A 13,832-nucleotide genomic window follows, 5' to 3' on the forward strand; every position below is an offset into this window, starting at 1 on the left:
GCAAGGAGATCCAACCAGTCCATCCTGAAGGAGATCAGCCCTGGGTGTTCTTTGGAAGGAATGATGCTAAAGCTGAAACTCCAGTACTTTGGCCACCTCATGCGAAGAGTTGACTCATTGGAAAAGACTCTGATGCCGGGAGGGATTGGAGGCAGGAGGAGAAGGGAACGACAGAGGATGAGATGGCTGGATGGCATCACTGACTCGATGGACGTGAGTCTGGGTGAACTCCGGGAGTTGGTGTTGGACAGGGAGGCCTGGCGTGCTGAGAGTCATGGGGTCTCAAAGAGTCGGACACGACTGAGCGACTGAACTGCCTGATTGAGCCTCAGTCTCATCCTCTGGAGATCTCAGGAGCATAAAATGCACCACAGGGCTTATTTTAGAAACAAGGGATCTGGACTTTGTACCCCACATCAGTCGTTGTTTGGCTATGGGTGGGCCAGGGGGAGGTAGGGAAAAGAGGAGCAAAATTTCCTGGGCATCTCCAGGCAAAGCAGTTCACAGGGACTGATAACAGTTCTCCGGAGGAGTCAGCTATGAGATGCTAGCAGGCAGCACTCGTGACAGCTGGGGAATGGGTGGTTCATCCCTGTGAAAGTGTATAACCAAGAGCATTTACTGCAGGGGAACTGCTGAAGAGATGGGAGCTAGATGATGAAGATGAGAAGAGGATAATAAACTCTCCTACCAGTCTTTCAAGGAGAAATTTAAACAGCTGATTATTTCTTCTTCTTTTTTTCCTTGCCATTCCACGTGACTTACGGGACCTTAGTTCCCTGACCAGGAGTGGAACCTGTGCCCCTGCAGTGGAAACATGGCGTCCTAACCCCTGGACTGACAGGGAAGTCCCTGGTATGGTTGTAAATAATCAAAATCCAGACCTGATAGGATAACCAAATAGGTAACCCTTTCTGGAGAGCTATTAAGTGAACTTTATCATTAAGTGGCCATCTTCCCCAAAGCCTGACTTGCCTTTTCCAAATATCTTATGCAGCATTTTCCAAAGAGTGTTGCTATAGGATGTGAATATATGTATATACATGATACAGGATGTACATACATACATATATATGTGTATATATTCTATAGGATGTGATTATACGTTAATAGTAGGATATACTAGGATGGCAACCCACTGCAGGATTCTTGCCTGGGAAGTCCCGTGGACAGAGGAACCTGGTGGACTATAATCCATGGAGTCACAAAGAGTCAGACACGACTTAGCAACTAAACAACAACACAGGATGTTAACAAGTGTTGCTTCAGAAGAGCTACAGATCCACTAAATAAAGGTAAAGGGGTTTATTTTATCCCCACAACTTTAAAATAAACAGACTGAGTAAGCAAAGTGTGTATATATGTGTGGATATATATATATGCATACAATGAAATACTACTCAACCATAAAATAATGAGATATTAATGCATACTGCAACACGGATGAATCGAAAATATGCAAAATGAAAGAACTCAGGCAAAAACTACTAAATATTTTATGATTCCATTTATATGAAGTGTTCAAAATAGTTAAATCCATAGAGACAGAAAGCAAGCTCAGCTGCCAGGGGCTGGGGGTGGGAAGAATGGGGAGTGATCGCTTAATGGGTACAGGGTTTTCTTGTGAGGTGATGAAAAGGTTTTGGAACTAGAGGTACTGGTTTCTAGACATTGTGAATGCACTAAATACACTGAATTGTATGCTTTATCATAGTTAATTTTATGTCCTGTGAATTTCACCTCAATTTAAACAAAACAGCACTGAAGGACTTCCGTGGCAGTCCAGTGGTTAAGACTCTGCATTTTCAGGGCAGGGGTCATGGGTTTGATCCCTGCTTGGGGAACTAAGATCTTACATGCCGCACAGCCAGATAAGGTGAAAACAGTCAAACAAACAGTGACCCGTTTAGTGTGCTTGTTGCTAATGGGGTGTCATTGCTTCCAGGTCTTCTCAGTGGACAGGTACAGAGCTAGGGAAAAACAATTCCTACATTCACGGGGAACCTCTAGGCTAAGCTATAAAGCATTTCACACATATGTTAAGGAATCCTTTTTTCAGGCCATGCCTGCGGCTGTGGGAATCTTAGTTCCCCGACCAGGGACTGAACCTTGGCAGTGAAAGCTTAGAGTCTCAACCCCTGACACTGTTTATATACAGTTTCTCTGAGCTGAGCCTTAGTTTATACACCAGATCAATGGTCTCCATGGATATAATTGAAAGTACACTTTTTAAAAAGTTAAATACTTTTAAGGTCTGTCAGAGTGCTTCACAAGGTCTCAAGCTCCGAGAAGACAGGGTTCAGTTCTTCAATTTCAGTCATTTTCACAGTGCCTACCAGTGTGCTTTGCACATAATGTGTAGCACACATTCTGTGGATGACTTTGGATAAACCACATTATCTGGCTGAGCTGTTTGCCGATCTAATTCTGCCAGAGGCTAAGAAATAGTTAATCTGATCAGTATTTCCGGAAGATCTGTTTGGACCTACAAAAGCCCATCCTCTACTCTCCAAAAGTCTGTTATCTGGTGAAGTAATGATAACAAAAGGGCTTCCCCTGGTGACTTAGTGGTAAAGAATCCTCCTGCAATGCAGGAGACGTGGGTTCATTCCCTGGGTCAGGAAGATCCCCTTGGAGGAGGGCATAGCAAACCACTGCAGTATTCTTGCCGGGGAAGTCCAATGGACAAAGGAGCCTGGCAGGCTACAGTTTATAGGGTTGCAAAGAGTTGGAGATAACTGAAGTGCGTGAGTAAGAGCGATAACAATTGACACCATCAATTGAAGCTTCCCAGTTCCACTCATTTAATCTTTAATCTGGATCAACAACATTTAGATCATCTTTAATTTTTTTTCTTACAATGCTTTAACAAATATCCATCTCTATGGATATTTGTTAGAGATAGAGATATCCATCTCTAATTAAGAACATGTGCAGATAGGATACCTCCTTAGAAATTACTAGGTCAAATTGTGTGTGCATGTGTAATTTGAAGACATTACCAAGTTGCTCTTCACAGAGGCCATATAGATTTCCAACCTCATTGGCAGTGTACGACAATCCTTGTTCCCCATACTCTTCCCAAGATAGCTATCAAGCTTTTTGATCTTTGCCAATCTGATAGGTGAAAAACGATATCTCAGTGTGATTGTAATTTGCATTTCTTTTATTATTACAAGTGAAACTCAGAAAATAAGTGTCAGAATATGGAAGAACTGAAATCCTTGTATACTGCTGGTGGGAATATAAAATGGTACAGCTACTATGGAAAACATTATGATGGTTGCTCAAAAAATTAAAGGCGGAATTATCATATGATCCAGGAATTTCACTTTTGGTATACATCCAAAGGCACTGAAACCAGGAACTCAAAGAGATATTTGTAAACCCGTGTTCAGAGCATCTTTGTTCACAATAGCCAAAACATGGAAACAACCCAAGTGTCCAGCAACAGATGAATGGATAAAATGTGGTGCATATCAGTGTATACAATAGAATATTATTCAGCCTACAAAAAGAAGGAAATCCTGACGCATGCCATAACATGGATGAACACTGAGGACATTATGCTAAGTGAAATAAGCCAGGCACAAAAGGACAAATATTGTCTTCATACTTTCATGCCTTGGTAGTCAAATTCAGAGAGACACAAAGTAGACTGCTGATTGTCAGGGACTGGGAGGAGAGGAATATGTAGGGAGTAATAGCTTAATGGATACATAGATTTAGTTTGGGAAAACCAAAAAATTATGAAGATAAATGGTAGTGTTTACCATATGACAACTTGAATGTACTTAATGCCACTGAACTGTACAATTAAAAATCAAGACCACTATGAGGTACCATTTCACACCAGTCAGAATGGCTGCGATCCAAAAGTCTACAAATAATAAATGTTGGAGAGGGTGTGGAGAAAAGGGAACCCTCTTACACTGTTGGTGGGAATGCAAACTAGTACAGCCACTATGGAGATCAGTGTGGAGATTCCTTAAAAAACTGGAAATAGAACTCCCTTATGATCCAGCAATCCCACTGCTGGACATACACACTGAGGAAACCAGAAGGGAAAGAGACACGTGTACCCCAATGTTCATCGCAGCACTGTTTATAATAGCCAGGACATGGAAGCAACCTAGATGTCCATCAGCAGATGAATGGATAAGAAAGCTGTGGTACATATACACAATGGAGTATTACTCAGCCATTAAAAAGAATACATTTGAATCAGTTCTAATGAGGTGGATGAAACTGGAGCCTGTTATACAGAGTGAAGTAAGCCAGAAGGAAAAACACCAATACAGTATACTAACGCATATATATGGAATTTAGAAAGATGATAACAATAACCCTGTGTACGAGACAGCAAAAGAGACACTGATGTATGGAACAGTCTTATGAACTCTGTGGGAGAGGGAGAGGGTGGGAAGATTTGGGAGAATGGCATTGAAACATGTAAAATATCATGTATGAAACGAGATGCCAGTCCAGGTTCAATGCACGATACTGGATGCTTGGGGCTAGTGCACTGGGATGACCCAGAGGGAGGGTATGGGGAGGGAGGAGGGAGGAGGGTTCAGGATGGGGAGCACATGTATACCTGTGATGGATTCATTTTGATATTTGGCAAAACAAATACAATTATGTAAAGTTTAAAAATAAAAATAAAAAAAATAAAATAAAATATCCATTATAATAAAAAAAATGGTTAAGATGGTAAATTTTATGTTATGTATATTTTACTACAATTTTTTAAGGATTTTTTTAATGTGGATCATTTTAAAACTCTTTATTGAATTTGTTACAATATTGCTCCTATTTTATTTTTTGGCTTTTTGACTGTGGGCATGTGGGATCTTAGCTTCCCAAGCAGGGATCAAACATGCAGCCGCTGCCTTGGAAGGTGAAGCCATAACCACTGGACCACCAGGGACGTCCCTACCGTAATTTTTTTTAAAAAGGGTGAAGCTACTCAAGCTGTGACTCAATGTCACAGCCATTTGTTTCCTTCTCTGTGAACTGTTTGTGTTCTTTTCACATGTCCCATTGTTCCTTGGTAATTTTACTGATTTACAGAGCACTTTGTATTAGCCTTTTCTACCTGATATAAATTGCAAAATTTTCTTCCACTTTTCTGTTGACTTGGTTTTTGTTGTGGTTTTGGTTTTCAGCTAGGTATGCTGTACACATATGACTGAACTTTAAAAAAGCATTTTATAAATTAGAAGTTTGGGATTAACATTGTGTGTGTGTGTGTGTGTGTGTGCGCACGCGCGTGTGCACTCATTGTGTCTGACTCTCTGTGACCCGTGCACTGTAGCCCACCAGGATCCTCTCTCTATGGAATTTTCCAGGCAAGAATACTAGAGTGGGTTGCCATTTCCTCCTCAATATATACACACTGCTGCTGCTGCTAAGTCGCTTCAGTCGTGTCCGACTCTGTGGGACCCCATAGACGGCAGCCTACCAGGCTCCCCCGTCCCTGGGATTCTCCAGGCAAGAACACTACTATACATAAAATAGGTAAACAGCAAAGACCTGCTATATAACATAGGGAACTATACTCAATATTGTGTAATAACCCCTAATGGAAAAGAATCTGAAAAAAGCCCTTATGTGACACTGTACAGGAGACAGGGATCAAGACCATCCCCAAGAAAGAGAAATGCAAAAAGGCAAAATGGCTGTCTGAGGAGGACTTACAAATAGCTGTGGAAAGAAGGGAAGCAAAAAGCAAAGGAGAAAAGGAAAGATATACCCATTTGAATGCAGAGTTCCAAAGAATAGCAAGGAGAGATAAGAAAGCCTTCCTCAGAGATCAATGCAAAGAAATAGAGGAAAACAATAGAATGGGAAAGACTAGAGATATCTTCAAGGAAATTAGAGATACCAATGGAACAAACATTTCATGTAAAGACGGTCACAATAAAGGACAGAAATTGTATGGACCTAACAGAAGCAGAAGATATTAAGACATGGCAAAAATACACAGATCAGTTCAGTTCAGTTGCTAAGTCGTGTCCGACTCTTTGCCACCCCATGAATCACAGCACGCCAGGCCTCCCTGTCCATCACCAACTACCAGAGTTCACCCAAACTCATGTCCATCCAGTCGGTGATGCCATCCAGCCATCTCATCGTCTGTCGTCCCCTTCTCCTCCTGCCCCCAATCCCTCCCAGCATCAGAGTCTTTTCCAATGAGTCAACTCTTCCATGAGGTGGCTTAAGTACTGAAGTTTCAGCTTTAGCATCAGTCCTTCCAAAGAAATCCCAGGATTGATCTCCTTTAGAATGGACTGGTTGGATCTCCTTGCAGTCCAAGGAACTCTCAAGAGTCTTCTCCAACACCACATCCATAAGCATCAATTCTTCAGCACTCAGCTTTCTTCACAGTTCAACTCTCACATCCATATATGACCACTGGAAAAACCATAGCCTTGACTAGACGGACCTTTGTTGACAAAGTAATTAATGTCTCTGCTTTTTAATAGGCTATCTAAGTTGGTCATAATTTTCCTTCCAAGGAGTAAGCGTCTTTTCATTTCATGGCTGCAATCACTATCTGCAGTGATTCTGGAGCCCAAAAAAATAAAGTCTGACATTGTTTCCACTGCTTCCCCATCTATTTCCCATGAAGTGATGGGACCAGATGCCATGATCTTAGTTTTCTGAATGTTGAGCTTTAAGCCAACTTTTTCACTCTCCACTTTCACTTTCATCAAGAGGCTTTTTAGTTCCTCTTCACTTTCTGCCATAAAGGTGATGTCATCTGCATATCTGAGGTTATTGATATTTCTGCTGGCAATCTTGATTCCAGCTTGTGCTTTTTCCAGCCCAGCGTTTCTCATGATGTACTCTGCATAGAAGTTAAATAACCAGGGTGACAATATACAATACACAGAAGAAGTATACAAAAAAGATCTTCATGACCCAGATAATCATGATGGTGTGATCACTCACCTAGAACCGGAACGTGAAGTCAAGTGGGCCTTAAGAAGCATCACTACGAACAAAGCTAGTGGAGGTGATGGAATTCCAGTTGAAGTAATTCAAATCCTAAAAGATGATGCTGTGAAAGTGCTGCACTCAATATGCCAGCAAATTTGGAAAACTCAGCAGTGGCCACAGGACTGGGAAAGTCAGTCTTCATTCCAATCCCAAAGAAAGACAATGCCAAGGAATGCTCAAACCACCACACAACTGCACTCATCTCACACTTTAGTAAAGTAATGCTCAAAATTCTCCAGGCCAGGCTTCAACAGTACATGAACTGTGAACTTCCAGATGTTCAAACTGGGTTTAGAAAAGGGAGAGGAACCAGAGAGCAAATTGCCAACATCTGTTGGATCATCGAAAAAGCAAGAGAGTTCCAGAAAAACAGCTATTTCTGCTTTATTGACTATGCCAAAGCCTTTGTGTGGATCACATGAAACTGGAAAATTCTGAAAGAGATGGGAATACCAGACCACCTGACCTGCCTCTTGAGAAATTTGTATGCAGGTCAGGAAGCAACAGTTAGAACTGGACATGGAACAACAGACTGGTTCCAAATAGAGAAAGGAGTACTCAAGGCTGTATTTTGTCATCCTGCTTATTTAACTTGTATGCAGAGTACATCATGAGAAACGCTGGGCTGGAGGAAGCACAAGCTGGAATCAAGATTGCCAGGAAAAATATCAAAACCTCAGATATGCAGATGACACCACACTTATGGCAGAAAGCAAAGAACTAAAGAGCCTCTTGATGAAGTGAAAGAGGACAGTGAAAAAGTGGGCTTAAAACTCAACATTCAGAAAACTAAGATCATGGCATCCAGTCCCATCACTTCATGGCAAATAGATGGGGAAACAGTGGAAACAGTGGCTGACTTTATTTTGGGGGGCTGCATAATCACTGTGGATGGTGACTGCAGCCATGAAATTAAAGACACTTTCTCCTTGGAAGAAAAGTTATGACCAACCTAGAGGGCATACTAAAAAGCAGGGACATTACTTTGCTAACAAAGGTCCATCTAGTGAAAGCTATGGTTTTTCCAGTAGTCATGTATGGATGTAAGAGTTGGACTATAAAGAAAGCTGCACATGGAAGAAATGATGCTTTTGAACTGTGGTGTTGGAGAAGACTCTTGATAGTCCCTTGGACTGCAAAGAGATTCAACTAGTCCATCCTAAAGGAGATCAGTCCTGACTGTTCATTGGAAGGACTGATGCTGAAGTTGAATCTCCAATACTTTGGCCACCTAATGTAAGAACTGACTCATTGGAAAAGACCCTGATGCTGGGAAAGATTGAAGGCAGGAGGAGAAGGAGATGACAGAGGATGCGATGGTTGGATGGCATCACTGACTCAATGGACACGAGTTTGAGTAAACTCCAGCTTGGTGATGGACAGGGAGGCCTGGCATGCTGCAGTCCATGGGGTCGAAAAGAGTTGGACACAACTGAGCTACTGAACTGAACTGAAGGGGAGAGGTGGTAGAGAATCTGCCTGTCATTGCAGGAGGCACAAGAGATGCAGGTTCAATCCCTGGGTTGGAAAGATCCCCTGGAGAAGGAAATGGCAACCCACTCCAGTATTCTTGCCTGGAAAATTCCATGGACAGAGGAGCCTGGTGGGCTATAGTCCATGGGGTTGCAAAGAGTTGGACATGACTGAGCAGAGCACACACACATGTATGCATAACTGAATCTCTTTGCTGTACACTTGAAACTAACACATTGTAAATCAACTATACTTGAGCAAAAAAAACCCAAAACATTTTATTATGTAAAACTTTAAATACTGTGCATGCACAAGTAGAAAAAAAATGTTAAAATGAACTTGTCCAAGTGACCATCTGCTCTCCCAGGTTCAATAATTACCACTTTAGCCTGCCTTGTGTCTATACCTTTACCCCAACCAGGAATTATTTTGAAGCAAACCTCAGACATCATTCCATAAATAAGATTTCGGTATATATCACTAAACGAAATCTCTTAAGCACACACACACACACAACTAACTATAATATCATTAATACACTTAAAACGAATAATAATTATTCAACATCCAATGGTTTGTGTTCAAACTTCCACTCTTCTCATGCAATTTTTTTCAGTTTGTTGGAATTATGAGTCAAACAAAGTCCATACATTGCAATTGGTTAATATAGCTTGTTTTAATTTACAGATTCTCCTCTGTCTTAAAATTTTTTTCAATGTATTCATTGAAGAAATTGTGTCATTTGTCCTATAGAGTTTCTCACTGAATTTTTTAGATTGCATCCCCATAGTTTCAAATAAAACATTCCTCTCAAATACCTGTACTTTCTGTACATTGGTAGTTGTCAGATTTGGGGTGATTTATTTTTTCACCACTACTTTCTGAATATTTCACTTCCGTCAGGGGTCCATTATCTGTCTTCATTTTTCATATTGGTAGCCATTGGTGATTTTTTTTAACTAGATCCAGAGCTAAGTTAATATTTGAGCAGATGGTTCTCCAACTGTCCCTATACCATTTATAGAATAATTCATCTTTCCTCTCCCTTATTTGAAATGTATCTTTACCATATGTCAATTTCTGTGAGTATCTGAGTTTATTTGTAGACTTGCAGGTCTATATATTGATCTATTACAGTATTCTAAAGGTATGTTTATAATATGTTTAATATCTGAGAGGACATTCACTACTGCATACTATTAGTTTTTCAAAAATTTCCTGACTCATGATTAAATAAAATTCATGTTTCTTTGCCCATTTGGGCCTCCTCTCTCTCCTTTAGAGTGTGTTGTGTACTTGCATAAACCAGACCTCCTTAGGAGATAACCTTCCTTAATCTCGTAAGTGGTCATGATGACACACCAGTTGCTTTGTACATGAACATCTGGGGTCTGTCAATATGTCATCTGATGAATAACCTTTTGTCTCAAGAACTTATATAATTGTGCTTTGACTTCTGATGGGCAGAGCAGTCCTCAGGTTGCCTCAAATAGATTTTTCCATTTCTTTCTTAGATTTGACAATTGATTGATTTTTTTTTAACTGTTGGCACTAATCTTGCTTATTATTTTTCAAATGAATTTTTTAAAAAGATTTCTTTATTGGCTGTGGTGGGTCTTTATTGCACTCTCCTTGCAGTGGCTTTTCTTGTGGCAGAACACGGCTCTCAGCATGTGGGCTTCGGTAGCTGTGGCTTGCAGGCTGCAGAGTGCTGGCTTAATAGTTGTAGAGCTTGTTCAGCAACATGTGGGATCTTCCCTGACTAGGGATCTAATCAATGTCCCCTGCATTGCAAGGCAGATTCTTACCCACTGGACTATCAGGGAAGCCCTCCAAATGAATTTTTAAAATAAACTGACCTGCTCCTCTTCCTCCCTCTCCAAAAAAAAAAAAAAACAAATGCTGCTGGTATTTGTACTGTGATCACATTAAATATCCAGATTGACTTGATTTCTTTTTGACAGTCTTTCTATCCAACATCATTTTTTTTTCCATTTACTCTTTATAACAGCTCTACAAGAAGAGTCTCTTATTATGGCCATTCTGTTATTATTATCGCCATTTTACAGATCACAGAACTGTGTAGTTTGCTGGGGTTCACACAGACGGTTAGGTGTGGGAGCTGACCTTTCTGGGTCAACCAGAAAGCAGGGGAGGGAGGGAGCCACCTCCTCTTTGCATCTTGCTACTTAGTTGCAGTTTGCCTCCAAAGCCCTAGGGCTCCTCTGTCTCCTTCACTTCCTGGTCCACTGCTTCCCTTGCTGTGGATGGTCAACAGCAAAGGTAGGCTTTTAAGTCAATGACGCCAATTCAAGTGTGACATGAGGGGTGATGTTCGCAGGTGGCTGTGCAGCTGAGGCAGCTGGGGAGAACCTTGAGGAGGAAGGAAAACTCAAGGTAGACTTCAAACAGTCGGGCAGAATTTGGATGGGTGGAGAGGATAGGAAATCACAACTAGCAAGAGGAAATGGGTAAAAAGCAATTTGACATCTAACTGGGAGATAGTTGGGTGATGATGGGAGCTCCTGTGGGAGTTGTGGGATAGAGAGGTTCCCTGCGCTGCCCATGAAATGACACCTTCCGGGTAATCTGCTAACAGACATTTGGGTGATGGGTGTGAACACAAAGAGACTCACCCCTTCTGCCTGCGAGGGAAAGCCACCACGGCATGCGACTCAGGTGCAGAGGCAAAGTCCTCAAGGAAGGACTGGCAGCTGGGCTTAGGGGCAGAGCGTGGCGTTGTATGTGGATTACTTACCCCCCTGTAGTCTGTGACAGGCTTCCCAGGTGGCGCAGCGGTTAAGAATCTGCCTGCCAATGCAGGAGATGCAAGAGATGCAGCTTCGATCCCTGGGTTGGGAAGATCCCCTGCAATAGGAAATGGCAACCCAGTCCAGTATTCTTGCCTGGAGAATCTCATGAACAGAGTAGTCTGGCGGGCTACGTACGGTCCATGGGGTCGCAAAGAGTCAGACATGACGGAGCACGCATGCACTATAGTCTGTGACAGGTATGCAAATCAAAAAACTAAAAAACAGAAAAGCATTCAAGCATTCACCAGAGAGGTCAACATTAGTCAGGGTCCAATGCCTCTGGTGTCCTCTGGGCTACGTGCCCAAGGACCTAGCAATAACTCACCCTTTGGCCTTTGGTGGATGGGAGGGAGGCTGGAGCCTGGGGCCCCAGGGCTCACCGCTTATATCCATTTTGTCAAAGATAAACAAAAACATCTTAATAGTTAACAAACAAAAAATCTTAATAATTGACTGAAAAATAAACAAAGCAGGCACTGGTTAAAGTGGTAAGGACAGATTTTAACCAATATATTATTGATAAACACTGCAACTTGGATTTACACAGAGGTGACTGGGCACGTTAAAGGGAGAATGAAGAAGTATGGAGGGAGGTGAGCAGAGAAGTGAAAAAGTACAAAGAGTTGGTCAGTGTAAATACTGATTAGGTCAGCTGTATCTGTTAGCTGGCAAGTATTGAAGTTAGGATTCTGCTCTCCCACAGAGGCCCTATTCTTTCCAGTAATTATATTTCAAAGGACTGGCTTTCAGGTCCTTGAGAAAGACACATAATACATATACATTTAATGCACACCTTAAAGGGAAAGGAAGAAGTCATAACTGTAAGCCTTTTTAGTAAACGCTCTAAGAAGGGGTGGGGGGTACTTATAACTGGTATTGGCTAGAATAAACAGTGAATGTTTGAGCTTTATCAGACAGGCACTTAGGGTGGGTAGAGCCATCCCAGGGATGTGGCCTTGAGATGTTAGAAACTATGTTACTGTGTTTAAGTCTTTTAATGTGGGGGAGGTTGTGTGTGTTAGTCGCTCAGTCCTCAGTCGTGTCCAGCTCTTTGTGGCCCCATGGACTGTAGCCTGCAAGGCTCCTCTGTCCATGGAATTCTCCAGGCAAGGAGACTGGAGTGGGTAGGCATTCCCTTCTCCCGGGGATCTTCCCAACTCAGGGATCAAACCCTGGTCTCCTGCACTGCAGGCAGAGTCTTTACTGTCTGAACCACCAGGGAGGAGGGTGGATAAAGTCATCTGTGTTGAGAGTACAGTTTTTTTGGTTTTGGGTGGGGGGTGGTTTTGTGGCTGTGCTGTGTGGGGATGTGATCTTAGTTCCCTGACTAGGGACTGAACTGCAGTGGACCAGTGGAGTCCTAACCAAGAGTATAGTTTTTATAGGCCAAGGTTGAGACATATTGGAGAAGAGGGCCTACAGGAGCCTGGTTAGATTTTGGTGGAGCAGAGAACTTGATCATCTCACAGCTGAAAGGGTCTGAGATCGTGCCGGAGAGTGAAGGTCACCAAGTTTCCTCCTGGAGTTCTATAGCTCCCAGAACATCAGGATAGCAAGTGGTTAAGGGTCTACCCAGGTAGGTGTGGTGTGAGAGTCACTTTCAGATACCTGACAAGTCAAGAATCCACCTTCTCACCTCTCAATCCCACAGCCTGTTATAGGTCATAGAACACCTGGAAGCAGAGGATTCTACAGAGCTGACCCTATCCTAGAGGTCTGAGATCTCAACCCCTGGCTTGCATCCATAGTTTGGGGAGTAGTACCAGGTATACCCTACAAGCTCCCCTTTGGAACAGAAAACCTTACCAGCTTTGAAGAGAATGCTAAAGGCTAAGGACTGGGACATCTTTCAGGCTCATGTGGAAAGTGAAAGTCATTCAGTCATGTCTGACTCTTTGCGACCCCATGGACTAGACAGTCCATGAAATTCTCCAGGCCAGAATACTGGAGTGGGTAGCCTTTCCCTTCTCCAGGGGATCTTCCCAACTCAGGAATTGAACCCAGGTCTCCCACATTGTGGGCAGATTCTCTACCAGCTGGGCCACAAGGGAAGCCCAAGAATACTGGAGTGGGTAGCCTATCCCTTCTCCAGCAGATCTTCTCAACCCAGGAATTGAACCAGGGTCTCTGAAAAAAACGAGGCAATATTCTCAGGAATCTGATTCTCCTTGCTCCAAGTAACTGACCATGGTATTGAATACTAATTATTCAGGGAACACCCACAGTTAACTCAGGGCTTCTGCAGGAGCATATCAAGGAGGAAACATTCTCTATCTGAAGGGCTGAGCCTCTCAATTGCATGGAAAAAGCAAGCCTTCTTTTAAAAATATACTAGCTGGGAAGGTACTGAAATCCCAGAACTCCTTGACAAGGCCCAGGTATAGGCCTAATTTGGGGCAAATTCTAGCATCAGGAGTTCACTATTCACCTTGTATATCTTGAATAAAGAGGAACTACAAACATTTAAGCCACCCCTGGTGGCTCAGACGGTAAAGCGTCTGTCTACAATGCAGGAGACCAGGGTTCGATCCCTGGGTTGGG

This window comes from Bison bison, unplaced genomic scaffold (assembly GCF_000754665.1).
Source record: "Bison bison bison isolate TAMUID 2011002044 unplaced genomic scaffold, Bison_UMD1.0 scf7180017864295, whole genome shotgun sequence".
Classification (NCBI taxonomy): Eukaryota; Metazoa; Chordata; class Mammalia; order Artiodactyla; family Bovidae; genus Bison; species Bison bison.